Below are 14,744 nucleotides of genomic sequence, written 5' to 3' on the forward strand. Positions count from 1 at the left end.
ATTGTGCAGAAGTATATATAGTATATATATAGTATATATAGAATTAAATATTTTTTAGAATTAAATATAATTCCACATGTGTCAATTCATAGTTGTGATGCCTTCAGTGTGTGAATCTACAATTTTCATTGTCATGAAAATAAAGAAAACTCTTTGAATGAGAAGGTGTGTCCAAACTTTTGGTCTGTACTGTATATAAACACTATATTGCCAGGTCAGGTGTTCCAATCACTTCCATGGCCACAGGTGTATAAAATCAATATATACAATTTCTTTGGTTTTTCAACAATTTTGTGTATTTAAACCCTTTCCAACAATGACTAGATGATTTTGAGAAACATCTTTTCACAATGAGGACAACTATTACATAAGGTTCAAACTCTCACTGATGCTTCAGAAGGAAAAACAGCGTATCAAGAGCCAGGGGTGAAAACTTTTGAACAGATATGTAAATTTTTCTTATTTTGCCTAAATATCTTTTTTTTTTTTATTTAGTACTGCCCTACAGAAAATACTTTACCATACTAAATTTAGCCTGCTCTTCAAATTCAAAAAGTTTTCACCCACGGCTCCTAATGCAATTAATAGTTGCATGAGTGCCTCAGTTGTCTTCACTGTGAAACGATGGATCTCAAAATCATATAGTCATGGTTGGAAAGGGTTCAAATACACTAAAATGCTAAAAAAACCCCAAAAAAATGTGGGACCTGAAGGATTTTTCTGAAGAACAGCGGGCAGTTTAACTGTTCAGGACAAGCACCGCACTCATGAACAACTATCATTTAAGAACAAAAAATAAATAAATCAAGTGTATGTAATCTTTTGAACAGGGTCATTTTTATAAATTCAACTATTATTTTCTTTTGTGGACTATATGTAAACATCTTTTATGTGAAATATCTTATTCCTTTTTGATCTTCCAAACACTGCAAAACAAAACCTGCTCAAATTCCCTTAAGGGGAAAATGAAACTAGTGATGCTTAGTAAAGTCGACTATGCACATTAAACCAGGATAGGAGAAAATTTAATCAGTGAAAACATTGCATATTTCATCTGTAAGGGTAGCGTCAGCGTTTGGTTTACACCGTGTCCTGACCAAAGCAATAAACGCTATTTCATTAATGTTAAACGCATTCAGACTGACAGCGATTTGCAGCAACAAAGCGACCAGAACTCATTCATTTTCCATGAGGCCTGGCGATCTGAGGCAGCATTAGCGAGAGAGACCAAGTTAAGCAAAGCTCAACTTAATGCAAATGCACAATGACACAACGCAGCCAATGCCAATGGGAGCGCAGACAGTTTCTGTTGCTATGTGGCTGCTAAGGCATTATAGCCAAGTCAAAAGTCTACTTTCAAGTCTTTATTTTCCGATACTCTGTAGATATGGCTTTAGTCCATCCTTCAGTGTAAATCTAACAGATTTAGAGTCATTTTATCATCTGCCAGGAAGAAAAGTTATAAGTCTGATCGCTTTGAAAAGTAACAGCTTCCCACTTTTCAGACTTTTTGATATAGTGATATATATTTGATATATACTGCTGCTCAACAGTTTGGGATCAGTAAGTTTTTAAATGGTTTAAAGACATTTCTTATTCAAGGCTGCATTTATTTGATCAAAAACACGATCCTTCAGAAATCAGTCTAATATTCTGATTTATAATCAAGGTTGAAAACAGTGCTGCTTAATTTTTTTTGGAACCTGTGACTTTTTTCAGGATTCTTTTATCAATAAAACGTTAAAAAGAACAGCATTTATTTAAAATAGAAAGGTTTTCTAACAATATACACTACTGTTTAAAAGTTTGGGGTCAGTACATTTCATTCTTTCTTTTTTTGAAAGAAATTAATACATTTATTCACCAAGGATGTGTTGAATTACTAAAAAGTGATAGCACATTGATTCACATTGTTACAAAAGTTCTTTTTAACTTATTATTCATCAAAGAATCCTGAAAAAAAGAATCACAGGTTCCAAAAAAAAAAAAAAAAAAAAAAAATTGGCAGCACAACTCTTTCCAAAATTGATAATTATAATAATAAACCAGCATATTAGAATGATTTCTGAAGGATCATGTGACACTTAAGACTGGAGTAACATAATATAAATAATAATAATAATAAATAATAATAATAATAATATAATAATAATAATATAATAATAATAATAAATAATATTTTAAAGTATTTTGAAAATAAACACAATTACTTTATATTTTACTAACATTTAGCAATATTACAGTTTTTTTCTGTATTATTTGATCAAATAAAGGCAGCCTTGAGGAGCATAAGAGTTAAAAAAAAAATGTACAAGTTTTACTGATCCCAACTTTTGAGCGACGGTAAATATGCAGCTTTTCATGAAAATACTAAGCAAATGACCTTTGCAACACAGCAATAAATTAATAATTTTAAATTTGAATAATATTTCACAATATTACTGTTTTTACTGTATTGTTAACAAATAAAAGCAGCATTGGTGAAAAAACTATTTTGTCAATGCATGCAGTATAAATCATACAGGTTGTGTAAAATGTCTATTCACTTATGTCTAATTACTGGTTCAACATATTAAAAAAGCCTTTGCCATCATTCATGGTTTTAATGGCTTTGTTTTGAGCATTTCAGTATTTTTACTGACTTTTCTAACTGACTTTATTACTTTCTAGCTGCGCTAACATGTATAAGCTTCCCAGGTGCACTTAAAACAGACAATAAAAACAGATAGCATTCAACAAATGGATGCAATCCATCTTAATTCTGTAATGCGTTCAAACAAATAGTAAAACAATATGTTTCAGTTGACCGAAATGGTCTTGCAGTGTGTTGGTTCTTTATACGTTATATGACAAGTTATACTTCAGTGGGGCCATAAGATCTTACTTAGGGCCTCACAAACCCCTGCACATGGTTATTTAAGATCGTCACGAAGGGCCTCGCAGTGTTTCTTGGTTGTTTTCTATCAGAGCACTTTGGCTTTCCCCGGCCTCAGCACGACAACTGCAGAAGCGCACCATCTCATTATCAATTGAAACGCCTGTGTGAATCACAGACGGATGATGAAGAGCAGCCCCTGCGCTGTCGACAAGCCTGTGGAAATGCACTAAATGCTAATCTAGCATAGCGCTCTGCTTATAGGGGAAAAAAGAAAAAAGAGCAGCAGCAACAGTGCTGCAAATCACCTCCAGCAGAAGAGACGCGCACGCCGCCGATCAAAGCGCTCCCTCTCACCTCTTCGCTGCGCAACTTTCCCCTGCATCGCTCGGGGCTACAGAGCTCTTCCCGGCACTTTTGACGAGAGAAGAGGGAAAATCAGTTTTTGTGCTCTGTTCAAACGAATCGAACTCAAATGTGCCACTGTCCAGGTTTACCCTGGTAGCAGGGTTTACCCACTGTGAGCTCGATATTGGATGGAAAAGTGTGAAACGGGATCATTTTTGCTTGTACAATGTATGAGGAAAATCACAAAATCCTGCTTATGAACTTAAGGCTGTTCAAACAGGCAGCGCTTTAGCATTTAAAAACCTAGACAGTGCAAAACCACTAGCTATTAAAAGGGAAAATTAGAAAGAATATGCTCCTGAGTAAACAGTGCATGAAACTCTTAACTGAGACAATATATTCTGTCAGGTTTCTCAGTAATAGTTATTACTTAGATACTTATTGTTTATATGCACTTTTGTTTCACCATAACATAAAAAAAAAAAATGAAAAAAAAAAAATGTTTAAATGTATAAAAGAAGATTAAAATATGTGTTAAAACACACACATATGAAAATGAAAATTAACTATTTACTACCATAGCATATTTATAAAAAATAATAATAAATAAAATAATAAATAGAAATGTAAAAATAAATTATACATTTTCATGTATTTATATCTATAAGTATAAAAAAGTATATATATATATATATATATATATATATATATATATATATATATATATATATATATATATATATACTGTATATATAAACATGCATGTATAAAAAATTATAAACATGACATGATATTAGTGTTTGTATGTGTGTGTGTGTGTGTGTGTGTGTGTGTGTGTGTGTGTGTGTGTGTGGTGTGTGTGTGTGTGTGTGTGTGCGTGTGTGTGTGTGTGTGTATGTATATATATATATATATATATATATATATATATATTAGGGGTGGGCATAGATTATTTTTTTTAATCTAGATTAATCTAGATTAAATTTTGGAATTAATCTAGATTAATCTAGATTAAAATGGCTAATTTGAATTCTGCTGAAGGCATTCAGAATATGTGTGCTACCCAAATAATGACTAAAAGTAAGTCTTTGAGAATGGATCATAAAGCTCATAAAGCTGTTCTATGATAATTTGTTGATGAAAATAAATTATGTTCAATTAGATGTACTTGTGTTTACTAACTAACTAACAATGAAATTATTTTTTCTACCTATAGATTGTGTTTTTTTTTTTACGTCAACACCTACCCAGCCCATTACATGTTACACCGTACTTTTATTTTGACAGGTTGCCGTGAAGTTTCTGTGTATACAGTATGATAATGATGCTAGTTTTCTCAAATGAAACGGTAAAAGTGACACTCACAGCAGTTTGGGCGATTGAGTTTATCTGTTCATGTGAGATGAAAATGCCAAAAATTAGCGTCACGTGTGTTTCAGTATGCGTGTAGTAAAAGCTCGTCTCCGCCATGCATACATACAGCTAGGCAAACGGAACATAGCGGATTCATATTAAAACGGTCTTTTTGCATTTCAGTTTTCACATACACTAGTAGTCCATATCGCGATTTGAATTAAGTGACAGACCAACATTTGATTTATGAATCCAAAAAACGACGAATTTACGTGGCATTTCGCTATAGTAGATTCGGTTTTTATGAATGGAGGACGACGCGATCCCGTCTGTGTTTTGGCGGAGGAGACTTAAACGCGCGACCATATTCTATAGTCTTTGGTATACATCCGCGTTAAACTATCAAGGTGAAAGTCATCATAGCTTGCGTAGTTTAGACCCAGCTCCCAACCCAAATTTGAGAATAGATTAACGGCGATATATTTTTTATCGCACGATAAGAGTCTCACGTTAACGCAGCACGTTAACGCCGATAACGGCCCACCACTAATATATATATATATATATATATTAATCTCCACATCATTGCTTTACCATCTGTCTAGAAATCTCTGTTTTACCAGAGCATATATTTCTTGAAATGTACATGTAGTGAACTGAAGTGATTTTCCTTTTTTCAGTGTTTGACAAATGTGTTTACTGTATCAGTTACATGTACTAAAAAACACCAACTAAAACTTATATGTGACCCTGGACCACAAAACCAGTCATAAGTTGCATGGGTATGTTTGTAGCAATAGTCAACAATACATTGTATGGGTCAAAATTATCGATTTTTCTTTTATGCCAAAAATCATTCAGATATTAAGTACAGATCAAGATGATAAAGATATTTTGTAAATTCCCTACTATAAATATATCAAAACTAATGTTTGATTAGTAATTTGATTGCTAAGAATTTGGACAACTTTAATTGTGATTTTGATTTTTTTGCACCTTCAGATAACAGAGTTTTGAATAGTTGTTAAATATCTTGGCCAAATATTGTCCTATCCTAACAGGCCATACATTAATCGAAAGCTTATTTATTTAGCTTGTAGAAATCTCAATTTCAAAAAACTAACCCTTATGACTAGTTTTGTGGTCCAGCATCACATACACACACACACACACACACACACACAGTTATACCCACAAAAACTACTTGTTTGATTTTGCTCCCAAAATCACCTGTAGAGGACATTCTTGGTTCTCCCAAGAAAATTGATAACACTCACTACAACACTACAATTGACAGCTGTAACTTTATTGACATAAAAGTATGAAACAGACTTTTTAAAATGTTCTTCACTTACTCCAATCTGTGTAACAAACAAGAACATAAAGGACAATGCAATTCTAAGCTTGAAGCATTCATATTACTGTATTGTTTGCATGAACATCCGTTTGCACATTTTTAATTTGATGCAGATGGCACTTGCTTTGTCTCCAGAGAGCAGCGCAATGACCAGTTTGTTTTTATATTTTTGCAAAAATCTTGTACAACCACGTATTCTTATTTTTTTACAAATATTATCAAGCTGCCGATTTACCTCATCCTGCAAAAAGACAAGAGCAAATCAAGAACAGGGGAAAACATTTAAGTGAAATATTCTTAACGTGTGCAAATATGTTTTACAAACCTTAGAGGCTGTTTTTCCAATATATTTTATCACTCTTCTGAGGATGGTCTTACAAGCAGCACAATATATCATCTGAGGGAGAGAGAGAGAGGAAGAAAGTAGAAGATTGTCAGTTGAAAGAAGTTAGTATTTTGCATTTTTTTCTCTGAGTAATCAAATACACTTTTTAACCTGTTTGTTCTCCATTGCTTTGTCACAATAACTGAACTCCAGCTCCCTCACAGGATTCAGATAGTCAAAGTGCTGAGAAATTCCATCTGAATATCTGCAATGCCTAAAGATCAGAATTTGTTAAAACTATGGTACATAAACATGACAGTTACATTCATATTAGGGAACACTACAGAATGTTTTAGGAATTGGCAGGGTAATAATCCAGTTTATTTGCATATACACTACCAGTCAAAAGTTTTTGAACTGTAAGATTTTTAATGTTTGTTAAAAAAGTATTTTCTGCTCACCAAGTCTGCACTATTTGATACTAAGTACAGCATAACTGTAAAAATTTGAAATATTTTTACTATTTAAAATAACTATATTCTATGTGAATATATTTTAAAATCAACGTGATCAACTTTAATTTTCAGCATCATTAATCCAGTCTATAGTGTCACATGATCCTTCAGAAATCATTCTAATATGCTGATTTGCTGTTCAAGAAACATTTTTTATATATCATTTACATTTTAAAATATATTAAAACATTTAAAATCTTACTGTTCAAAAGCTTTTGAGTGATAGTGTATACGCCATAAACATTCTATTGTTTCTAATTCTTGTCTAATTATATATTAAATTACATTAATAACAATATTTAAAAAAAACTGTGGAAAAATAATGCAAAATTAAAAAATGCACTAATCTGTGATGTCCTTTGCATAAGTGAAATGGTAATTGGAAGTTTACCCTCATTAATTAAAAAATAATAATCTGACTAGTACATCTGCTTTTTTTTATATATTCAGAATTCTGGGTTTTCATTTGTTATGAAACACTCTGAATACAAGAGCAAATCTCACCTGAACAGAGCAGAAGAGACGCCAGGAGAAAAAGTGATTTTGTCATGTCTGTGTCACAGTCTTCAATAATCAGTTTAGACAAGTGCCAGCTATTATGCCTGAATACTATATATATATATAGTAAATAAGGGAAGTTAGAGAGATGGTTTCAATTGCTGACATACAGCATCTGGATATCCAGTAGTGCTGTCAGCTTATTTCACATGAAACGGCTTTTTACACAGCAAATTTCTGGAGTTAAAAAATCAGGAGTTAGGCAAAAAAGTGTGAAAGTGTTAAATTTTTGGAGTTTATTTTTTAACTCTCACTACATTTTGTGTTACGGGATACTCCCTGGCTGTGTTGTATTTCGGAGTTCATTCATTGGTGTTCAGGAGCACGTTTTAACGTTACATCAGGAGCGCGCCATGACACGAGCCTGGTTTTGCCACACGAGGACTGATGAAGTTGTCTACTTCGTCTCGAGGTAGGTAAAAAACTAATTCCAAAATGTTCTTTATCTTCTGATAGACCGCTGATTACATAGCTGTTACGTTATATACTGTGTACTGACGCCAATAACCGCGGCGAACTTTGTGTTGAATGAATCTCCGATGCAAAACATGGACTTTTTTCCCGATGTGAACAAGCTAATATTAGCTAACGTCTTTCTGTTCACCTTATTTTTGTAAACGAGTGTTTTGCTGTCAAATTTAAGTAGTGACTCGCTCAAGAAACATTCTGTTAAGCTTCCATAAAGTAATGCCTACGAGACGAGGTAATATCTAGCAATGTCAGTTAACTGAAGTGTCTAACGTTACCCTGGCTTAAAACGATCATAGTTTATCCATGAACGGGTAAAGTTTTGCTGCAATGTTTTGAGTCGTAACGGCTAACGTTACAAATGTTTTAGTAGTGACTCGTGACTTATGAGAGTTCGTGGCTTCCATATTAAACATTTTGCATTTTTAAAATGTTCACACTAACATTAGAGGTTATTTTAAATTACGTTTTCTCTTCTTTGTCAGGATGTTGACAGAAGTGCAAGGATGGAGGGAAGATTTTCTCAATTCAGGTGAGTTATATGTTTAGTAAGCAGCTAATAAAGAGTAAGTGACTGTAATTTTATGATTTGTTTTGTTAATAACATGTTGTTGATGTTATTGTGTAGTCCAGCAGAAGTTTTTGATACCAGAAAACGACACTGAAAATCCCAGATGACCAGGGCTCAGCTGATGTACTACAGGTTTTCTTGCTTCTTGGATGTCAAAGGACTGGTAAGGGTTAAATAATATTTCAAAATTTTATTGAAAAAAAAAAAAAAAAAAAAAAATATATATATATATATATATATATATATATATATATATATATATATATATATATATATATTGTTACATTTGTCTGAACGATTATCTTTTTTTTTTTTTTTTTTTTTTAGATTTACAAGAGTTATCACAGATGCTTGGAATAGTGGTTGCTACAAGGATCCTGGAAAAATTGAACACTTGGAAAGTAATTGAGGCCATGAAGATCAATTTTGAAGAGGCAACATATCATCTGGTGAAAAGGTTTGTTTAGACAACACTATTATGTTCCAAATATTTAGCTTGAATTAATTCACTCATCCAGTCATCCAAGATGTTCATGTCTTTCTTTCATCAGTCATAAAGAAATTGTGTTTTATGAGGAAAGCATTGCAGGATTTTTCTCAACATAGTGGATTTCTGTGGTGCTTAACGGGTTGAATGCATTTATATTTATACAGTTTTTAACCTCAAATGCTGGTCTTGTCTACCTCTGCGATGCACATGCATACTCTGTGCACTCTGGTTCAATACATTTATAGTATATCGAAAAACTCTTCTCATTTTCTCATTGATGTTCAACCTTTTTTTCTTTTCTTTTTTTGTTGCAAAGGGCATTTGATCATCTTTGCACGTTCACTTTGTAAAAACTGGGTCAGTACTTCTACAGCGATGTAGGACAATTTTGAAGTTAGAGATGGATGAAACTGAGATGGTAGTTTTTTGACGTACCCTAACTGTCTTGAACCAGAGTGCACAAAGTACGTATGCTCAATGCACAGCTAGACAAGATGAGCATTTGTGGTTAAAACGTGCACAAATATTAATTTATTAATGAAAGTAACACATTGTTTTGCTAGTTAAGACCCTTCTTCCCCGGCTGGGATGGTTTAGAGCCATTTTAAGTTGCATTGAAACTGCAATTCTGAAATTCAAACTCGCACGCACCATTTAAGTTATATGGAGAGAAATGCTGTGAAATGAATGTTTTTCTTAAAAAAATAATTTCTTTGTGACTGAAGAAAGAAAAGAAATACATGAACCTCTTGGATGACAAGCAGGTGAGTAAATTATCTGTATTTTTTGTTCTGGAAGTGGACTCTTCCTTTAATGCCTATTGTTTATAAAGGGATGTTTATCTTGTGTTTCAGTCATGCCAAAGTCTTGATGACCATCACCTGGCCACTAAAGAAAACCCTCAGCCATATCTTCTTGCCTCAGGGACATCAAAAGCACAGGTTTCCACCTTTTACATTGTCTTGGACAGAGAAGTTTCGCCTTGTCAGTCATGTACATCCTTGGGTACTGTTGAACAGCTGTTCAAGTAAAGTAAAGTATCATGATGCTCTGTCCAGCCTGTACATTTTTTTTTTTACAGACAAATGTATATAATATTGATATAGGTACAACTGAAGTCAAAGAACTGAGAGCAAGGCAGTTGAACAAGCAGTAATTTTCTTATTTAAGTTCTGTCCTCATGGAATGTATCCTGGTATCACTGTGGATTTTTTCTTGTTACTTCATCTGATTTATATCTACTTCATTTTATAATCATTCAGGCTTGATTTTATATAATGCAATGATGTGTGTTGACTATGCTGTATACAATTTTACCAAACATTTCCTGTTGGCACTGCAGACGTATTAAATGTAAATGTTTTGCTGTTAGATTTTACAGTATTTTATGACAGCAGTTAATTTCAAAGTGTTTACATGCATGGAATTTCTAAATCCAATCTATGTATTTCCTCAAATAAAAGCAGAAAGTTGAGAGTATGGCTTTCAGTGTAGTCATTTCCACATAAAACATATTGTGTTTTTAACACTGGTTAAAGAGTTTAAATTATAATTAACTAAATTTTAGAGTTAAAATTACTCTCCAAATTATTAATATTTTAACTCCAGAAAGTGTTAAAATTTAACTCTGAGAAAGTGTTAAAAATTCAACTCCAAGAGCAGAGTTATTTTAACTCTGCGCTGGAGTCTATTTGATGGTCACGCATGTACACTCAGATTGAGTTGATTTTAACTACCAGGGAGTTTATTCCAAAGACCAGAATTTGCTGTGTACACTCACATTTTATGCTCTTGTGTGCTTGCTTATTTTTAAATGTGCACTTGTGGTGTATTCATCTTAAAGTTATTTTTTTATTGTACTTGGATATATAAAAAGGCCACTTAAATGTATTTAAAGAGAAAACGCTTTCATCGGGTACAGTTGAAGTCAAAAGTTTAACTTCACCTTGCAGAATCTGCAAAATGTTATTTTACCTAAGTAAGAGAGATCATACAAAATTTCACAAAAGACATATAGTTCACAAGAGAAAATAACAGTTGAATTTATAAAAATGACCCGTTCAAAAATTTCCATGTGCTTGATTCTTAATACTGTGTTGTTACCTGAATGATCTGGCTCACATTTAACAAAAACCCACCAATTAACTCTCAACAAATTAGAATATGGTGACATGCCAATCAGCTAATCAACCCAAAACACCTGCAAAGGTTTCCTGAGCCTTCAAAATGGTCTCTCAGTTTGGTTCACTAGGCTACACAATCATGGGGAGGACAAAGACAAGAAGACAAGCATTGACACCCTTCACAAGGAGGGTAAGCCACAATCATTCATTGCCAAAGAAGCTGGCTGTTCACAGAGTGCTGTATCCAAGCATGTTTACAGAAAGTTGAGTGGAAGGAAAAAGTGTAGAAGAAAAAGATGCACAACCAACCGAGAGAACCGCAGCCTTGAATAATTAGTTAATATCTAAGGGAAATTTTAGTTTGAAAGTCAACCTTTATTATCAAATAGCTCTGGCATTGTTCAGAGGGCCGGTCCAAATATGGAGGCGGGCCGCATTCGGCCCTCGGGCCTTAGTTTGGGGACCCCTGGTTTAGTGTAAGATTTTTGCCCATCTTTTGGAAAATCCAGTTTTAAAAGTAAAAAAAAATACTTTTACCAGTAGGTGGCTGCAGAGCTCCACTATTTGCTATTTGCTCTTTGACCACCTGAAAGATATTTTTTCACAAGTTTTTTCAGTTGAATTCATATCTACAGTACAGACCAATAGTTTGGACACACCTGAAAGAGAAGGTGTGTCCAAACTTTTGGTCTGTACTGTAAGTATCTTCTGTAGCTTCTGAAGGGCAGTACTTAATACAAAAATATGATATTTAGGTAAAATAAGAAAATTTACACATCATCATTCTGTTCAAATGTTCACACCCCCAGCTCTTTTTTTTTCTGGAGCATCAGTGAGTGTTTAAACCTTCTGTAATAGTTGAATTTGAGTCCCTCAGTTGTCCTTAGTGTTAAAAGATGGATCTCAAAACCATACAGTCATTGTTGGAAAGGGTTCAAATACAAAAAAATGCTGAAAAAACTGAGAATTTGTGGGACCTGAAGGATTTTTCTGAAGAACACCTGGTAATTTAACTGTTCAGGACAAACAAGGAACTCATGAAAAACTATTACAAAAAAAAGAAAAAAAAAAAAAAGAAAGAAAAACAGCTGTGGATCATTCAGGTAACAACACAGTATTAAAATCAAGTGTGTGTAAACTTGTGTGTAAACTGAGTAACTATTATTTTCCCCTGTGGACTATTAGGTAAACATCTTTTATGTGAAATATCATATTCAGGTCTGTATGAATCTTGTATGATCCCTCTTATTTTGGTCAAATAATTAACATTTTGTAGATTCTGCAAGGTGTACGTAAACCTTTGATCTCAATTGTATAAGCTTTGGGTATAAGCATAAATAAAAGTAAGCAAATGAACTAAAAAAATGTTCTCACAGAAATTGTTAGTATATATTTCACAAAGAAATGGCAACACATTGAATTAAACATTATATATATATATTATATTAAACAGAATATACATTTTTAAGATGTCTTTTTTATCCCTTTCTTTAAAAAAGAAAGAAAAAATAGTGACTCAGCCTTCACATCCTCTTTTCATATAACTAATTATTACATAAATATAATTCACTTAATTCAGTTATCAGTTAAACATTCAAATGGCATGGCAGTTCATAAACCTCTCATAATCAGTTCAAATAACACAAGGGAAGCCATGACATGAAAATAGTGATGAATATCGCTTAATCTTTGATTCTTTCTTCACTATTCCATATTCCATTGCTAACTAAATTAAATTAGCATGTATGCATGATTTAAAGTAATTTAGATTAGTATCCACTGAAAAGACACTTGTTGTTACTGTATTTTGCCTGTGCTTTCAACTGTTAAACTATTATAATCCACATAACTCCTAAACACTAGTTTATCTATGTTAATATTCTCCTCAAAGCATGAATAATATGTAATCTCCACACAAACGAAGCAAAATGACTTTTATATTAGTGCATTCTCTCCATAGAAACCCCAATACTGCCTCTGGGGATTTTAATAATGTTTCGATCTCTGTCACTAGACAATTGGACCAAAAATGCCCTGGAGAATTTATATTCCAGTGTCAAGACAAAACAACATAAAGGCGGAACTTTCACAGTGCATTTAAACGTGGTATTGTTTTGAACAGCACCGTGATCCCACGGAGACGTTCTAGCAGTCTGTAATGAGCACTGTGTGTTAGCTGGTGAACAACAACAGCTCAGACCTTTCCAGGCATCTGATCAAACTAATTAAGGAGCCCAACTCTATTACCAGATTGACTTCAGACTCGCTGACGGCAGTGACACGGAACAGGACGATAGCAAACCTGGAGTCAGTGATGAATAACGTCCGCACTCAGCTCATTTAGCCAATTCCACCTGCAGCCGTCAGAACAGCGCCTCCTCTTATATACAGATTGGTGTAATGACGCCTTTTCCACTGGAGGAAGCATTATTATGGATTATGGACGGTATATATTTAGGCCAGAAGCGATGGATTATGTATACAAACACAAGACGATTTGCAAATCATAAAAAATATAAAGTGTGAGACTTACTTCTTTTGGAGTTGCAGCTGAATCACGAAGAGTGGGTAATTTACTTGAGTTTTAACTTTGTAGCAAAACCTGGCTTTTTCTCGTTCATAAAAGCAGTCTGAGGTAAAATTATTTATTAATTATAAAAAGTCGTATGGGTTTTAAAATAATATAAATTTTTGCAGTTTGTAACGTAGCTATCCTTCAGTGTAAACAGTCTGAAAAGTTGTTAATCAAAAAAGTGATTTGTCTCTCAAAAGAACGAGTCGACTCAGAACCGTCTGAACGAGTAGGCCTATCATATTTTTGAATCTTCTCTCTGTTACGATCTATGTCACTGGGTAACACATTAGCATAATCCCAGCCTACCAGCTAAATATGAACACTCTGCCCTGCTCACAAACACTTCCGCTAGTTAGTGTGTTTAATCACTACGTCCGATTTTTAAAAGATTGCCCAATATGTCCGGGATTCGGCTTTTGCTTTGTACAGTCACCATTAATTGTGTGCATTTTTGTAGTAAAGTCTTGCACGGGACAGTTTTCTTAATCTTGCTCCCGCAAACATTTTAATATTGAATATAATTTTCGCTATTAATATGCAGAGTATTTAAATCGCGGATGCAGCTCTTGTTGAATGTAGGGTTGCCAAATCCGCATTTTTTACACAGAACTGGGCTGATTTTTAAGGAGCCCCGCATTTCTCCAACATATGAGTCTAAAAAATAAAGATTTGTGCAAACTCATTTTTTATTTGATTTCTCTCATGTCCATTACAATGGACGCCAGGTCTGAAGGAAAACAAAAATCCTAATTTTTTAACCATACATAATAAATAGAGTTTGTGCACTATAGTTGAAATAGTGTTTAAGATTTTGAAAAGAACACATACTGTAACAATAAACAATGCAGTAAGAATGTGGAAAAAGGTAAGATGATATGAAATCTAAAAAAATGGTTGTTTGATTCCTTTTTTTTTTTTTGGTTGTGGGTGAATTGGAGTACATGTATAAATGTCTTTGTGTGTGTGTGTGTGTGTGTGTGTGTGTGTGTGTGTGTGTGTGTGTGTGTGTGTGTGTGTGTGTGTGTGTGTGTGAATGGGTTTATGTGTACTTGCTGATTGTTTTGATGATGATTGTGTGCATTATAATATCAAGGTATTAGTATGCATGGAGGGGGTGTGTATTACACTGTATTCACTGATCACACATCCACTATAGCTGTTCCTCACTAAAATCAATGAAATATTG

Source organism: Garra rufa, chromosome 14 (assembly GCF_049309525.1).
Source record: "Garra rufa chromosome 14, GarRuf1.0, whole genome shotgun sequence".
Classification (NCBI taxonomy): Eukaryota; Metazoa; Chordata; class Actinopteri; order Cypriniformes; family Cyprinidae; genus Garra; species Garra rufa.